Below are 16548 nucleotides of genomic sequence, written 5' to 3' on the forward strand. Positions count from 1 at the left end.
GTGGTGTCTCCACAACGGCTCTTCTGCAACCCTTTCGTCCACCCAGGAGCGAACTAAGACCTAAGTTACAGGCCACTAACGGTTCACAAGTGACAGAATCGAGCAATGAAGACATTGACCCGGAGGCAAACGAGGTAGATTCGTTTGAGGAACACATTGACAAGATGTTTGCTGCTTCTGATGCTGAAAAGCGCAAAGGACAAAAGACCACTGAGTTTTGGAATGTTGATCTCATTGGTAACAAGTGTTGAACCATAAAACTTTTTAATTGATTAGCTAATGATATACTTATGTATGGCTTACATGTTGGGCACGTTGAACACGTATATACCATTTTTTAATTTTTTTTATAGATTTTGAAGGAATAGTCAAGCCAGCTAAAATGAGTGTGAGGGAGGCTATGGAGCAGTCTCTTAATGGTAGCAAGATCATACTGAGGTTCAATGAGGAACTGCAAGCAGTTGGAGATGGAGCTGGCTTGTTGAGTGGCATTCTAGGAGCGCTGGGTTCTGATTACAGCAAATTTCCTATCTATGAAAAGAGTTGGCCAAAGGTGTGGGGCAAAGATAGGGTTTATAATGATTGCATAAAGGTAATTATTTTCGGCGTTGTTTAATCATATCAAACCTTAGAACTTGCAATTACTTACAGCTGGACATTGTCGTTGCAGGAGATGTTCCACTTTTAGAATAGCAGTGGTAGAATCAAGAAAACACTTTTGCAACAAATGGGGAGGTCCTGGAAGGACACAAGGGGAGGCTGTATGACTCGCATTACAAACCAACAAGGACACTTGAGCAGAATCTTGAGAAGCGCCCGGAGGGGATTCCTATAGAGCACTGAAGGTGGTTCATTGACTATCGTAGTGATCTTGCAACAAAGGTACCCCATTAATTTAATTATGACTAGGCTAATTCAATCTGTAACCCACAGATTCAATCTGATTGAGTGCTTTAACCTGTTCAATTCTAATAACTATTGATCCAAAATCTGATCTAATACATGTAATTATTTAAATAATGAAATCCTTTCAAATATGAACATGCAATTTTGATCATTTTTTTATATGATCTGATATATATAAATAGTTTTTATTCCAATTGATTTGAATTTGAACCCTGTTATTTAATATACATGTGTAATTAAATTTAATATAAACATACTCAGCACATGTCACGGTCCAGAAGGAATGGTTGGCTAAAATCATAATATATACTTGCATGATGATGAAATTGATATACACCAACTTTCATTAGTACAACCTTGTTGTTTGTCTGTTACCGTATAGGACTTTTGATTTAATTTGAGTACCCCTATTATTATAATTTATACTATATAATTGTTATTGGGCTATGTCACAGATGCCTGCTAAAGCTTTTCTTATAGGGGTTGTATTTACATATTAGAAATACAATAACATTGTTAACTTCTTATATGTAAATAGGGACCGCATGCATATAACTATTGTTCTTGGTAAAGCATTACTTAACTTAAGACTACGTACAATTTATTCAATTTCCACACTTTCTTACTTACTTCCCCATTATTTTGAGTCTATTGCAACGTAGGATACATATATGCTACGTAGTTATATTTATTACTTTAGTGAACAACAGTTTATTGTTGATTTTTAATAGGCGAAATGTAAGCAAAATGCGCTGAATCGTAAGAAGCAACTTTACACGCACACTGGCGGTTCTAAAAGCTTGGCTAGGACAAGGGAAGAAGAGGTAATATAAATTTGTAGTCAAGTATAAGTGGCATTTAGTGTTGATTTATTTATAGAGTAAAACAACACATAATTATTGGAAAAATCTAAAGAAGTGAAATTCATGGCATAAATTGTATTGTCACAGTCAGAAAAGCAAGGGAGAAAAGTTGGTAGAGGAGAAGTATGGATCCTAAAGCACAAAAGATCTGATGGAAGCTATATACATGAAGAAGCTCGGAAGATTGGTGTAAGTACACTTAATCATTTATGCTGTAACATGTTGGGTTTAGTTATTAAAATGCCTTGAGTATGCTATTAGCCTAGTGTGATTGTGTAATTTTATTTATGTCTGCAGGAAAAAATATATGAGATTGAGCAGCTGGATGAATCTACAAGAATATTGTCAGAAAATGATTCCCTTGCCCAAGCTCTCGATAAAGAGCACCCGGGTAGAGTGCGTGGGATGGGACACGGGCCGACACCAAGTCAACTCTTTCGTCTGAGTTTGCAGCTGTCGGTGGATAGAGCTCAAGTAGAAGAGGCCCAAAGGATGCTGTGTGAACTACAAGCAGATGTGACAACTGAAAAATTGAAGCGAAAAGCAATGGAGGATGAATTAGCAGCAGAGAAAATGAAGAGGCAGGCAATAGAGATTGTGCTGAGTTATCTGGTCCAACAACAATGTGGGGAGCTATCTCTGGACATCACTGCACAGATGAATTATTTGGACGGACATGGCGGAAATAGAAATTAGGCTTTATGTGATACTTTGTTTTTCAGTATATGTTTAGTTTATGTTAAGTATGCAGCATTAATTATTAGTCATGTACTTTACCTTTTTGGGTGACTATTGAAATACTTTATTGACATTATCAAAATAGATTTGTTAGTTTGCTTCGCAGTTAAATATTCATGAGTTTTTTTTCATAGTGCAGAATTTTAGAGATAAAAAAGGTATAATATTCTTTAAATAAAAAAGATGAAAAAAATTAATAAAATATAGTAAAAAAGATAAAAAAAAATAAATAACGATAATATTCTTTAGATAAAAAGAAATTTAAAAAAAATTACCCAGGTTTGTCAAAGTAATCAAAACAAATTATTAAACAAAATTCCTCGGAATAGCGGCGGTTTTAAACCGCCGCGAATAAAGTCTCTAAAAAATGAATTAGCAAATAGCGGCGGTTGGTGGTTGTCGCAAACCTGCATGGGAAATCACTTTTGGATGATATGGCGGTGGTTATAAACCGCCGGTAAACTGTTCGCCGAAAAATTTATGATTTGCGGCGGTTATGCCAACGGTTGCTGGAAACCGCCGCAAAGTGTGATTCCCGCGGCTTTTGTGCGTTGCGGATACTGTTTCGCTATCAACCTATTTAGCGGCAGTTTAAAACCGCCGCAATTCGGCAATTAAACCGCCGCTATTCTGCGCGCGTCCTGTAGTGATATGAAAATATCTTAAATTCAACAGGCTAAACACATGAAAAATATAAGCAGAGCAAGATTATTGTGTAAACCATGGCCGTCATAACTAACCTTTGGATGTTTACTACCAGCTCGACATTTTTTAGTAGCCTTCTTAATTTTCCGGTTCATATCCGTCCCGAGTCTCTTGAAACTTTAACGCCCCCTAGGTACCACTTGAGGAGGGCTCCGTAGAGCATTTAATCTATCAAGACACTCACTTGTGTGTATACTTTCTGAATGTTTTGGCCGATGTTCGCTAAGTGCCACTTTAGCACTCGCAAAAGCGGAATGCAATATATCAGCCTCCTCCTTGTCATGCACAAAGTCCTATGCCACATTGTAGAAGTCAACACACAGTCCTCTAAATATATTCATGCTTTCATCAGAGCACCGTGAGTCATGACTACTGCTAATGTGGGTGTGCTTGCGATAATCATTCTTGCTCCACCGAGATAGTATATAGGACGAGTTCACCTTGTCAATCTTACAATGAGATAAAACCGATAAGGTGTGGTAACAGAGGATACCATGTGACTCAAACCTGAAGCAGTTGCACCTAATCTGGTGTGAAATAAGACAAAACACAACTTCGTACTCGCTATAAACAGATATTACATTTACTATCTTCTGTTCAGTCACTTCATAGAAGTATTAGTTGTCCTTTACTACCCTTGGAGACAGGTTGTAGTCGCACTTTTTGATAAATTCGGCTTGAACATCGTGAAATAGTAGTTGGTGTACTCATATTGGAACTGTTTCTCAATAGGAGAGTTCGATACACATGGGATCAGGCCCTTGTTGTCTGCTGCATCATATTCCCACTCCTGCTATTTCTTATCTACAAGATAATTGTCATACTGGTGCACAAATTAAATCAAGCTGCTCCTACATGTTAGGTACTTGTCAAAGAAAGCATACATGCTCTCATTTCGTTGTGTATTCCTCATGCCATCCCAAAATTCGTGCTCTAGAAAAATAGGAACCCATATATTGTGAATATGATAGATATTTGCATTTTGATAGACATATTTGCCGTTAAAATACTCACCTATGTTGTGACATTAAACATGCATGAAAGAAAATTTAGAATAAGTTCTTTTCTATTACAAAATCTAGTCAACACTTAAAACGACTAATAAATAGACCAATCATGTTTTGGATGTGTATTCATACCATAAACTGTCAAATGATTCTCGCGAACGAGACTCCTAAATAATCCCACTCATTGTAACAATAATTTCTTTATAACGGCTCAACCGTCCAAGTTTATGTGGTATCTTCTTTATAATGTACCAGATGCACAATTTATGCCTAGTGTTTGGCATGACATTCTGAATGGTGATTTCTATGGCCCCGCATTGGTTAGTTAAGATGCCATCTGGTGCTTTTCCCATACATTTTACAAATGTTTGCATGAGCCATTCAAAGGATTCAGTCTCTTCATTGCCCAATAGAGCACACCCGAAGAGACATGACCTTCCATGGTGATTGACGCCTACAAATGCTGCAACTGGCATCTCAAACCTATAAAAAAAATCAACACATGGGACAATCAATGAACTTGTAAATTAATGAATCCATAAAAAAATAAACCAGAAAAAGAAGTTACTTGTTGAGCTTGTATGTGGTGTCAAATGACACCACTTCACTAAAATACTCGTAAGCAGCTCTTGATCGAGCATCTGCCTAAAATACATGCTTGAGACTATTGTCACTATAGACAAAATGTCATAATAAAATTTGGATTTTGCTCTTTCATCCTCGTAAAATAATCCAGCATCTCCTGCGCATCAGTATCATCTCCATGGATTCGGAGTTTACTAGATATATAATTTCTAACATCCTTCTCTTCAAATTCCAGATTAGATCGACCACCAGCTTCATCAGCAACCACTTGAAAAGTCTTTGAAGGTCGTATACCAACCTGATCGTTGCGCTCAATGACATCCTTAACGTGCATGGAGAATTTTCTGTTTTTCTTAAACATCCATGACAAACTGGGATCACACCGGTGCGTGTGAGCTAATTCTACCTTCAACTGTCTCTATTGTCCAAGCTCTGTGTCAAGTTTTTCACATAGATGCGAGCTTTATAGTGTACAGATGAGACTGTGTTTTACCTTTGGGTTTCTGGATTCTTCTTTGTTCGGTATCCATCTCTATTGCACTGTATGGATTGGTTAATGGGTGTCCTTTCATTCTTGACAAAATTAGTGTTTCTTATATGAGGCTCGAATTCTACTTTATTGGCATAGTTGTAGCAAAATTGGCATGCTTCTTCGAGGGTTCCAAATAGCATCCCCACTTTTGGAATCTCCTCATCAGAAATGCTGGGATGAATTATGACCTAAAAAAATAAAACATAATGACAAGGATTATGGCAAAAGAATGACAAAATAATACACGCATACATATATATTTATAGTGCCATTGCTCGGATATTTGGATGTCTTTACAGGAATATATTAAAATATAATCTATAATTAGCATGCAAGTAAAAAAGTCGGCCACAAATATCAGAAGAATAAATTATGACATTATCAAAATTTCCAAAAGAAAAAATATTAACTATCTCAGTTGTGCACTCAGTTTCTATAGCGGAATTGCTTGAACCACTACAAATATTTATATCGTTCATATCAATATGGCTATCAAATGAGTCAATTTCTTTTTACTACGGTTGCGTGTTCAAGTCTATCACAAATGCCATGTTGACGTCTAAGATTATAAATAAAATTATGATCATTATAATATTAAAAAATTGTAATTAATTAAAATATATACAAATTAATAATTAGGTGTCCATATTGGTTAAACATTTTGGATCAGTAAGACAAAAAAAACATCTTGAATCAATTCAGGATCGAAACCAAGAGCAATAGTTAAAGGTTTTGTTTCTGTATAAAATTTAATAATTTAACTAATTTATCAATCCATTGACATTAACGAGTATCAGTATCAGTATGGTATGGATACTAAATATTTATCATAAAAACTAATTAACAATTAACTTAAAAAATTTGCATATCCTAAAATTCAAATTTTAAACAATCCAAATCTATCTATCTATCTGCTTATTAATTATGATCTATTTATCAATCAATCTATCTATTTATACTTAATACCGTAAAACTATATTTATCTTTACACTATTTTCTTGTGCTTATAGCATTAGAATAAGAAAGGATACAGGTGTGTCTTCACTGCACCGAACATATGCATGTTAGTACGTGTTATGTCAACTAATAATGAAATGAGATACGATATTTTATTGTGGAATTTTATATTTATTTGATAAATTTTTGGATGTGTTCTAAAATATTTTGAGTACGATTGTATTATTTTGTATGTGTAATAAACTTATGAAATAAACTAATTTTAACCATTAGCTAAAATACCAAACAATAATATCAATAAAAAAATTAAAATGAATAAATACTAATGCTCAAATAAGTAATAAAAATTCCAACTAATACTACGATAATATATGTTAGATATATTTTTATTCATAAGATCTAAAAAACTTAACTTAGTTATTGATTTTAATAATTTTAAAAACGTTAATGTTCAAATAAGTAACGAAAAAATCTAACTAATAATAAAATAATAAATATTAGATGCATTTTATCGAATCAAAAATTAAAAGATTAATTATATTTTTAATGTTTATATTTAAATTCTAAAATTTATGATTTTAGATGTATTTTAAAAATATTTTATATATAACATCATACTATTAGATATATTATAATTGAAAAAATATATTTTTTTATGAATATATCATCTATATCTTCTTACTTAAACTTTTGATTTTTTGTGCATCTTTACTCAAACTAATTAAGTATAAATTACTTTATTTGTAACCACTCTATTATTAAAATCAAATAAGATCAACCTAGTTCTAATTAAATAAAAATAAATTATTATGTTTATTTTTAAATATAATTAAAGATGTTAATTATGATATTTCTTAACATACTAGGATAAAATAAAAAAAATATAAAATAAATAATTACATAAACAATGGACAAATAATAATAATAATAATAATAATAATAATAATAATAATAATAATAATAATAATAATAATAATAATAATAATATGAATTTAAAGTAGTAAATTTACTGAGAGAAATGGAGCACCTTTGACTTGAACTGAATTGAAGGTCACTCTTAAATTGAATTGAAGCATACCCCGTATGAGAGAGACAAACGACACAAGATGTGATAGAAGAAACAAAGAAAAATACTCATACTAAAAAAAATATTAATTTAAAGTAGTAAGTTTATTGAGAATAATGCAACACTTTTGGATTAAAATGAACTAATTTGAATTGAAATGAAGGATTAAACTTTTGAATTGAAATGAATTACTTGACTTGAAATTAAAGAGTGGAAAACGAGATAGAAGAATAGAAGAAACATAAAAAGAAATAAATATAAAGTGGTACAACTTAGAGAAATTTTAGTTTTTAAAATTTAAATTAATCTTAATTATAAATATGTATTTAAAAAATAAAAATATATTTTAGTTAAAAAATAATTAAATAAATTTAAAAGTTGACGAAAGGGTGAATTTTGTTATACAAATTGTATTTTTCATAGTATTATCGTTAATAATAACATATCATGGTTTTTTTTAAGGAAAAATTTAAATAGGGGTTTCATTCTAGTAGTGAAATAATTAATAGCTAATGCACGTAAAATAAATAAATCACACTGTTGTTAGATGATTCTGATGTCAGGCACGTGGACAATTTGGTCCCGAGATTTTGTCCACTCAGGCAAACAAGGATGAAGGATCAAACATTTGTTTATGGCTTTATGCCCATACGCAAGTGCAAAATCAACATCCATTCTTTATATGCAAAGTTGCATTTATTTTATTCAATTAAATAACATGCCAGAAAAAAAAAAAAAACATTGCATTGGTTATTTATTACTCCAACGTTAAAGTATAGTACGCGCTCCACCTCCACATACCAGTCTCTAGCAGGCGATGTTTGCGGTTTGATTTGGTTTTATTTTTTAAAGAAAAATTATTTGATGTAACTTTATATTAATAGTTCGATTTAAATTGAGATCATCCGAACCAAATTAAAAAAATATTCTGTTCTTATTATTTTTCATGTACTAAAATTTTGTCTTATGTTATTTTTAATAAAAATATATGTAATAAAATAATAAATTTAATTTCACAAAGTAATAAATAAAGTCATAAATATAATAACTGACAAAAATCTTGATACAAGAAGTTCAACACTAAAAAAAATTATAATACAATAATCGAAAAATATGAAACGTTTAACACAATAAAAAAAAATTGTTTCATTAATTTTTTCTGCAAAGCAGTCATACTTTAATATTCTCTAGTAGGATAGCAAAATATTGTTGAGCAAATAAAGAACTTGAAATCCAAAATTAAATTAAAACACAAATAACTAATACCAAATGAGGTTGTATGTAAACCCTGTTAAATTAATAGATAATTAGTTAATAAATTAGTTTTTAATAAAGAATATTAGAAATGTGAATATTATATCAAATTAGGATAGAGCACATCGAAATAAAATTTTTGACACTAATTTCGAAAAAAATGGTCTAAGATTAGACCAAACCGGCCGAACAAGTTAAATCGGGCCCAAACTGGGTCCGTGGGCCCAACCGGCCCAGCATTAAAAGCAACCCGAAGCCTTTCTTTTCCCCACTTCAGTAGAAAAGAATATGGGTTAAGTACTGAAATCATCCCTAAGGTGTGGGGTGAAAATTAAAATCGTCTCCGACCTTTTTTTGTTATTAAAATCATCATCAACGTTACAAAATGTTATAAAATCGTCTTTTTCCACTTCAATTTTATTTTTTTACCATATTACCCTTTATTATTAATAAAAATAATTAAAAATAATATTAAAAAATTAAAACAACCCCCACCCCCCTCAACCACTCAACCACTCAACCCTTACCCCTCCCCCTCCCGTAACTCCCCCTCACCCCCTCACCCCACTCCTTCACTCACCCTCCCGTAACCCCCTCAGCTCAGGTTGATGCTGCAAGATTGGATGTGAAAATGCTTTCGTAACCCCCCATCCCTTTCCTGATGCCCCTCTCTTCAAAACTGAAAACTGAAATTGTAATTGATGATTATTGAAATTATTGTTTATTGAAATTGTTGTGATTATTGAAATCGTTATGCTTCTTCTGCTTCTGATTTTTTGTTGATTTATTTTATTTTGTGAATGTTGCTGTTAATTTGTTTTGTTATGAGTAATGAATAGCTATGGTGGCAGTGGTGATGGTGGAGAGAAAAAGAAGAGGGATGAGGTGAAAGGAGATTGTGGAAGAGTGAGAAGAGGAAAGGGATTGGAGAAGAGTGAGAAGAGGAAGGGGAAGAGGGGTGTGGGAGTTACGGGAGTCGGGAGTGGGGTGAGGGATGAGGGGTGGGGGTGAGGGGAAGTGGGGTGAGGGAGTTACGGGAGGGGGGAGGGGGGAGGGGTGAGTGTTGAGGGGTGGGGAGTTTGTTTTAATTTTTTAATATTATTTTTAATTATTTTTATTAATAAGGAAGGATAATATGGTAAAAAAAATAAAATTAAAGTGGAAAAAGATGATTTTATAACGTTTTGTAACGTTAAGGATGATTTTAATAACAAAAAAAGGTCGGGGACGATTTTGATTTTCAGCCCAGACCTTAGGGACGATTTCAATACTTAACCCAAAGAATATTGAAAGTGAACAGAGGAGGAAAGGAAGGAAAAACGCTTTCAACCCTTACGGTGAATTCCAAACCCCGTAACTCTTCCATCCAAGCTCCGATTGCCGCACCATTTTGCGGCCACGCGTTTACTGCGTCGAGCTCTACGTTTTTACTGGAGTAATTTCATAGGTAACTTGATATTTCATCCACAGCCTCCTCTTCCCCCAATTTTCGAATTTTGAATAGGAATGTTGAATTTCTTTGATTTCTGACGTTTTCGGATCCAATTAGCTTGAGGAGAACGTTCATTTTTGCTTATGTGAAGCTTGGGTAAGGTGAGGATACAATAATTCTATTTTAATTTTATTGAATTTGAGCTTTGAGTATTAAATTGGATATATATGTGTTATAAATGTGTATTAAGTTGAAAAATAAATAATTGGAGCTTAAAATTGTGAATATTGGAACTTGGAGGAAACTGAGCTTAGAGTTTGTTGAATTTTGAGGGGCTGCCTTGATTTTGAATAAATTGCTTTGGTCGTTACGTGAAAATCGGCCAAGGTATGATTTAGGTTTCTTGCATTTAATATATAATGTTCTGTGAAAACTTAGGCTAGATGACCATAGGATAAGTTGGATTGCATGTGTATATTTAATACTTAGTATCATGTTGATGAACATGGTTGGTTTGGTGCTTGTTAATTGACTGGTAATTTGGTGAATTATTAATTTGAGGTATAACTATTGTAGAGGTTGTTGTGATAATGAGGTATTTTGTGTTAAAAGCCTAGGATTTGTGAACTATGATTCTTAGTTGAATTTTGGTTGTTGGATTTGAATATTGTATGAGTATAATTGTTGATCTGAGGTAGATTTATTGTGGTAATTGTTATGATGATGATGAAGGGTATGTTGAATTTAAAAGAATGCAGGTTTGGACCCGAAAAGGGTGGCAAAGTCCAAGTTTTAGAGGAGATGCTGCCAAAATTTTATAAAAAATAGAGATTTTGTTTATATGATTATTTAAAGATGTAAATTCAAAGGTTATATGGTTTGATTTTGAGTTATTAAGAAAATGAGTATGTTTTAAGTTTGATTCATTTAAAAAAGAATGAATTTTGTTTTGGATTGGAACTATTGATGGACAGAGTGGGAGGTGTGATAATGAAGGATAAGGATTGAATATGATTGATGTATGATGATGAATGAGATGCGATTGAGAATGATATGGATGTTGATGAATTATAATTGAATTATTTATATGGCTTATGAATTTAAATGATTTGAGATACGAGATTCCCTGGGTAAAATACAATGGCTTGCCACCACGTGTACCAGGTTAATAACTCGATACTCTGTTGACCCTACGACGTAAGGGTGACCGGACACTATAAATTCCCGGGAATGTAACCACCATTGAGCAATATTGATTATTTGAGAAAAAAACTATGCATAGATTTTTGGGGATGCACGTCGAGGGACAGTCTAAGATTTTCGGACTTGTCAGGTTGGCTGGATAACCGACAGATGAGCCTCATCAGCCATAGGACAGGCATGCATCATATGCATATTACTTGAATTATTTGCTTGTGCTTTAACTGGGTGTGCCTAAATGTACTTGCCATGTTAAGTGTATATCTGCTACCTACAGTATTTGTAACCTTCTTGTGTTTGTCTTTATATGTTTATTTGTCTGTGAAATGCATAATGGAGTTGGAGGTATGGAGGAATGGTAGTATGGAATTTAGATTTAAGGTTAAGTTAAGTTAGGTTTAGATATTCTTAGAAAACCACCTTTTATGGCTTTTGTTTAATAATTTAAGCTCTATAACCTGAGTGTGGGCGTTCTAGGATTGCCTCTGGCATTCCTAGGACCTTATATATTATGTGTGTGGCACCTTTACCATACTGAGAACCTCTGGTTCTCATTCCATACTATGTTGTTGTTTTTTAGATGTAGGTCGAGAGGCATCTCACTAGGCGTCTGGATACCTGAGACGAAGTGGTTACTGGGTTGTTTTGTTGTATATATATATATATATATATATATATATATATATATATATATATATATATATATATATATATACTTAGCTTTCTCTCCACATAACTTATTCTTTTTTATCCTCTTAGAGGTTTATGGAGAGGCATGATTGTGTTTATGTACATTTGGGTTTTGGATATGTATGTATATATGTGTAAATATTCTTCGGCAATTCTTGACTTCGCGGGCTGAGCTAGGAGCTTGTTAGTTTGTATCTTTGGCACTCTATGCCTACTTTTATTATCTTATGTTTAACAGCTATAGTTTTCTTAGCACGCAAGTTAACTCGTTTCTTGAGCGTTGCGCTTTTATTTCGTGATTTTTATTTTCCTCTATTCTTCAAGGCTTGATGATTAGATTTTTGATGGTTTAGAATTTCACCAATGAAATCTCATTGTAAAGTATAGTCTCTAAACCAACAATAATCCTTTCATACAAAAAATTTGTTTGTCACAAGTACAAACCCCTAAAATTTATAAACCGAAGTATTTAAACCTCGGGTCGTCTCTCAAAGGACTTGCAAGGTAGTGTTCTTGTTATTGGTTATGAACTTGTTTATTTCGGGGTTTTGAATGAGAAACATGAATAGTAAATGGTGATAAAATTTTATTAACAAAATGGTCTTGGCAAGGTTTGGTGGTCAAGGATCAATCCCACTAAGTCATCCTCTAACAAGTAGCAACGAAAAGTCAAGTGAGTTATATCAATCCAAATCCATAAGTCCTAGCTTTCCACTAATTGAATTAATGAAGGCTAGAGTCAATGGCTATCAACTATCAATCACTTGGATATTAGTAACTCAAGAGTTCCTAATTTACCTTCCCAAGCCAAGAACATAATAAAATTCTACTCTAACATCCTCCTAAGCATTTCATCAAACACTTGGAAGGTACAAAAGAAAAGTATGGTAAATCACAACAAGAATGGATTCTAACAACAATTGAATGCAAAGAATTAACAACAACAATCAAGGAAATCAAAATTATCATGAATTACCTCAAATTGCATTATTGAAAGAAAACAAAAGAACAAAGATATATCCACAACAAAGTGAAGAATTACAATGATTAAAGTACAAAACTAGAAAGAGAAAGAAGAGAGGAGTAAGAATTGATAAAGAAATAGTAAATCAAAGTATGAATTAAACCTAGATCTAAGAGGAGAGATTAACCTAAACCTAATCCTAATTCTAGAGAGAAGTGAGAGCTTCTCTCTCTAGAAACTACCTCTAAACTAATCCTAATGTGTATGAATATACTAAACTAAGCTAGAATGCAAAAAGTGATAGAATAATTGATTTATTTATGCCTCTCCCTTCAATCCTTGGTCCTTTAAAGCACTTTGGCGCCAAAATTGGTTGTAACTAGGCCCCACAGCTTCCCAGAAATCGCTGGGCACATTTTCTATTTAAAAGTCACGTGCGGCCTTCGGCGCGAACACGCACGGTACGCGTACGCGTCCCTGGCCGATTTCGCGATGTGCGTGCGAGCGCCTTGTGCGCGTGCGCGTCCTTGGCCGGGATCAATTCTTTGGCTTTTTGTGCTTCTCTCCACTTGCATGCTTCCTTCCTTGCTCCTTTGATCCATGCCTAGCCTATTTTAACCTGAGATTACTAGCAAACACATCAAGGCATCTTATGGAATCAAGGTTGAATTAAAATTACCAAATTAAAGGCTTAAAAAGCATGTTTTTACATTCAAGCACAAATACGGGAGAGATCACAAAATCATGCTAATTCATTGGCTAAATGTGAGAAAAGGTTAGCAAAATACTCTAAATTCAACACAAGATAAACCCTAAAAATGGGGTTTATCAAGGCTCCTAGCATATTATAATTCTTCTACTATTATATGTACACATTTTCTTTTAGAGGTCGTAATACCACACCACCTCTGTTTTACGACTTAAGCGTAAAGCTCAATGTAGTAGGGTGTTACATTGTATATTCATAAAAAATGAATGTTAAACAGTAGTACGAATGCTTAACTAAACTAAACATGTGCCTCTAAATGTTAGATATTCTCATTTCTCATTCCTCAAATTAGGGGAATAGGACCCATGCCTCAACTTTTGCATTATTTTTAAAATTAGAATCATAACAAGTTCCAACAAATAAATACAATTTACAAACATAATTTAAAAAATAAAAATTCTAAGGCTTGAAAAATTTAAAAATCATAATAAACAAAGAATTAGGACAAAGAATGAACAAATCATACTTAAAACTCCATTGGAAGATGCAACGACGGGGGCGATGTATGAGCATCTTTAGTAGCTTTTCTAGTTCATTATCCTAATAAAATTAATGATCTTGCTCTAAGTTCCATATGTTCTGGTCAATGTACTTTGAGTGCTTTGTGCTATGTAATTTTATAGAAAAATGATTGAAAAAGCACTAACAAGAGCAAAGAAGAAAGACAAGAAGAAGATGGTCATCCCAGGGACGCCACAAGCTTGGGCGTGCCACGCCTAGCCACTGGCGTGCCACGCCAAGCATAAGCAATCTCCAAGGAGCCAAGCATGGCGTGTCACGCCTTCGACCATGCACTTCCAGGGAGCCATCATCAAGCATGGCGTGCGCCTTACCAATGGCGTGTCACACCTTCGTGCCTCACCTCCAGGGACGCCTCAAGTTTGGGCGTGCCATGCCCTCTCTTGGTGTGCCACGCCTTCAACCCCATCCTTGAATGGGCGTGCCACGCCACTATCTCAAGTGGCACGCTGGGCGACAAAACAGGAGGCCCTCCATGATGCTAATACAAGGGTGTGGCACGCCACCAGCACCAAGTGCCATGCCAAGTTTGACCAACTCTCCAAGTGGCACGCAACCGTCATCAAGTGTCACGCCTATGTCTCACTTTCTTGGGCCAAGCTCCATTGACCACTAAAGTACCTTGGCATGTCACTCCACATTCACAAAGTGTCACACCAACTCCCGAAGCCCAAAGATCAATTGCATAGTCCATGATTTCAAATAAGCAAATGCCAAGCTTTGAATTTCAAGTTCAAAGAGGAGATCACTTTTTGTTGAGATTAATTAGAAAATATTTTATTTGATTCTGTATTTAAATTCGAATGTAGGTTTAGAATAGAATATAAATAAGTCCAAAGAGTTTTTCTGGGGACACTTTAGTTTTCTCTGATTTTAAATTCTTGTTTTTGCTTCTACACTATGAGTCATTAATCTCCTCTATTAAGGTTAGGAGCTCTATTGATTATGATGGACTAATGTTATTGTTTTTCTACTTTTAATTAATGTATTGATATTTTTCTTAAGAAGTATGTTTCGTTCTTCATCTTAAGGGTTGGAATGTATTGAAAAATAATTATAATCTTATTTGAATTCTATTATTACTTTCGAAAAGTTGATTACTGGAATTAAGCTTGAAACTTCTTCTCATAATTCCTTAAGTTTTTAAAACTAATTTTGATAAGTGACATAAAATCAACTAGGATTAATCCTTAAGAATTGTGTGGTTATAAATCAGAAATTGTGCTTGACCTTTTATCATAACAAATTGATCAAGGAATTGACAGTTTATTAGATTAAGAGAAATTGAATCACCAAGAAATTGGAGTTTGATTAACTATGGTTTGTCATAGATACATCTCTGCATGATCAATGTGGATAGCAAGAAGCATTTTTTCTAAAGGTTTACTATCTCCAAAGCCTTAACATTTTTATTCATATTACTTTTCCTAATCGTTCATAACTGCTTTCTTTTAAATTCTCTATTTTTGACATTTAATACCTCTTAGACAAGTTTTCAATCAGTATAATTAGAATAGTCAATTAATCATTGCTTGCTCAGTTCATTAATCCTCGTGGGAATGATATCCACTCACCGTAGTATTACTTGATACGATTCGGTGCACTTGTCAAGTTGGTTTTACAACCATCAGGAGGTGCAGAGGCTGAGAAGGATTGAGTATCACGGCCAGCACAGCGCCAAGAACGACGCAGAGAGTGAAGATGACGGAGCACAACATAGCGGCCGAGAATGACGACGCTGAGAAAGACGGCGCTGCTAGACGGCATGAGACTTCGATAAATAGTGGACGAAAATAGAAGTTGCTGGATGGTGATGGCAGAGAGGAGTAGAGGACTATGAGTCTGTAGCTGAGAGAGGAGAGTGGAGACTGACACTGAGTGAGTGAGAAAGTAATTTGTGTGCATGAAGCCTAAGTGAGAGAGGAGTTTGCGCCATGTGAATGAGAGAGGAGTGAAGGCGCTTTTTTAGAGGGAGTGGGTGAGTGTGAGTGGATTAGGGTTTAGGTAGGTCAAGTGGGGATTTTTTCTAAAATTAACTTACGTAGTTAAATTTATCGGTTCGGTTTGGTTTGGTTCAAGTTTTTTTTTGTCAAAACCAAACCGAACCGAACCGAACAAAAAAAAAACAAAATTTTTTTTCATTTTTTTAGTTTTTAGTTTGTTCGGTTATCAAGTTTTTATTTCGGTTGATTAGTTTTGTTTGGATTAGATCAGTTTTGAACATCCTTAGTCTCTAGTGCTAAGCTCAAAACCACGGGAATGGATCCACTATGGTGTGGGAAAAATGGACAAGGGCAAAGGTTCGTTATTAATTAAGTCTTAATCATATATATTTATTAAATGAATAAATTATTATGTGTG

This window comes from Arachis hypogaea, chromosome 7, assembly GCF_003086295.3.
Source record: "Arachis hypogaea cultivar Tifrunner chromosome 7, arahy.Tifrunner.gnm2.J5K5, whole genome shotgun sequence".
Classification (NCBI taxonomy): domain Eukaryota; kingdom Viridiplantae; phylum Streptophyta; class Magnoliopsida; order Fabales; family Fabaceae; genus Arachis; species Arachis hypogaea.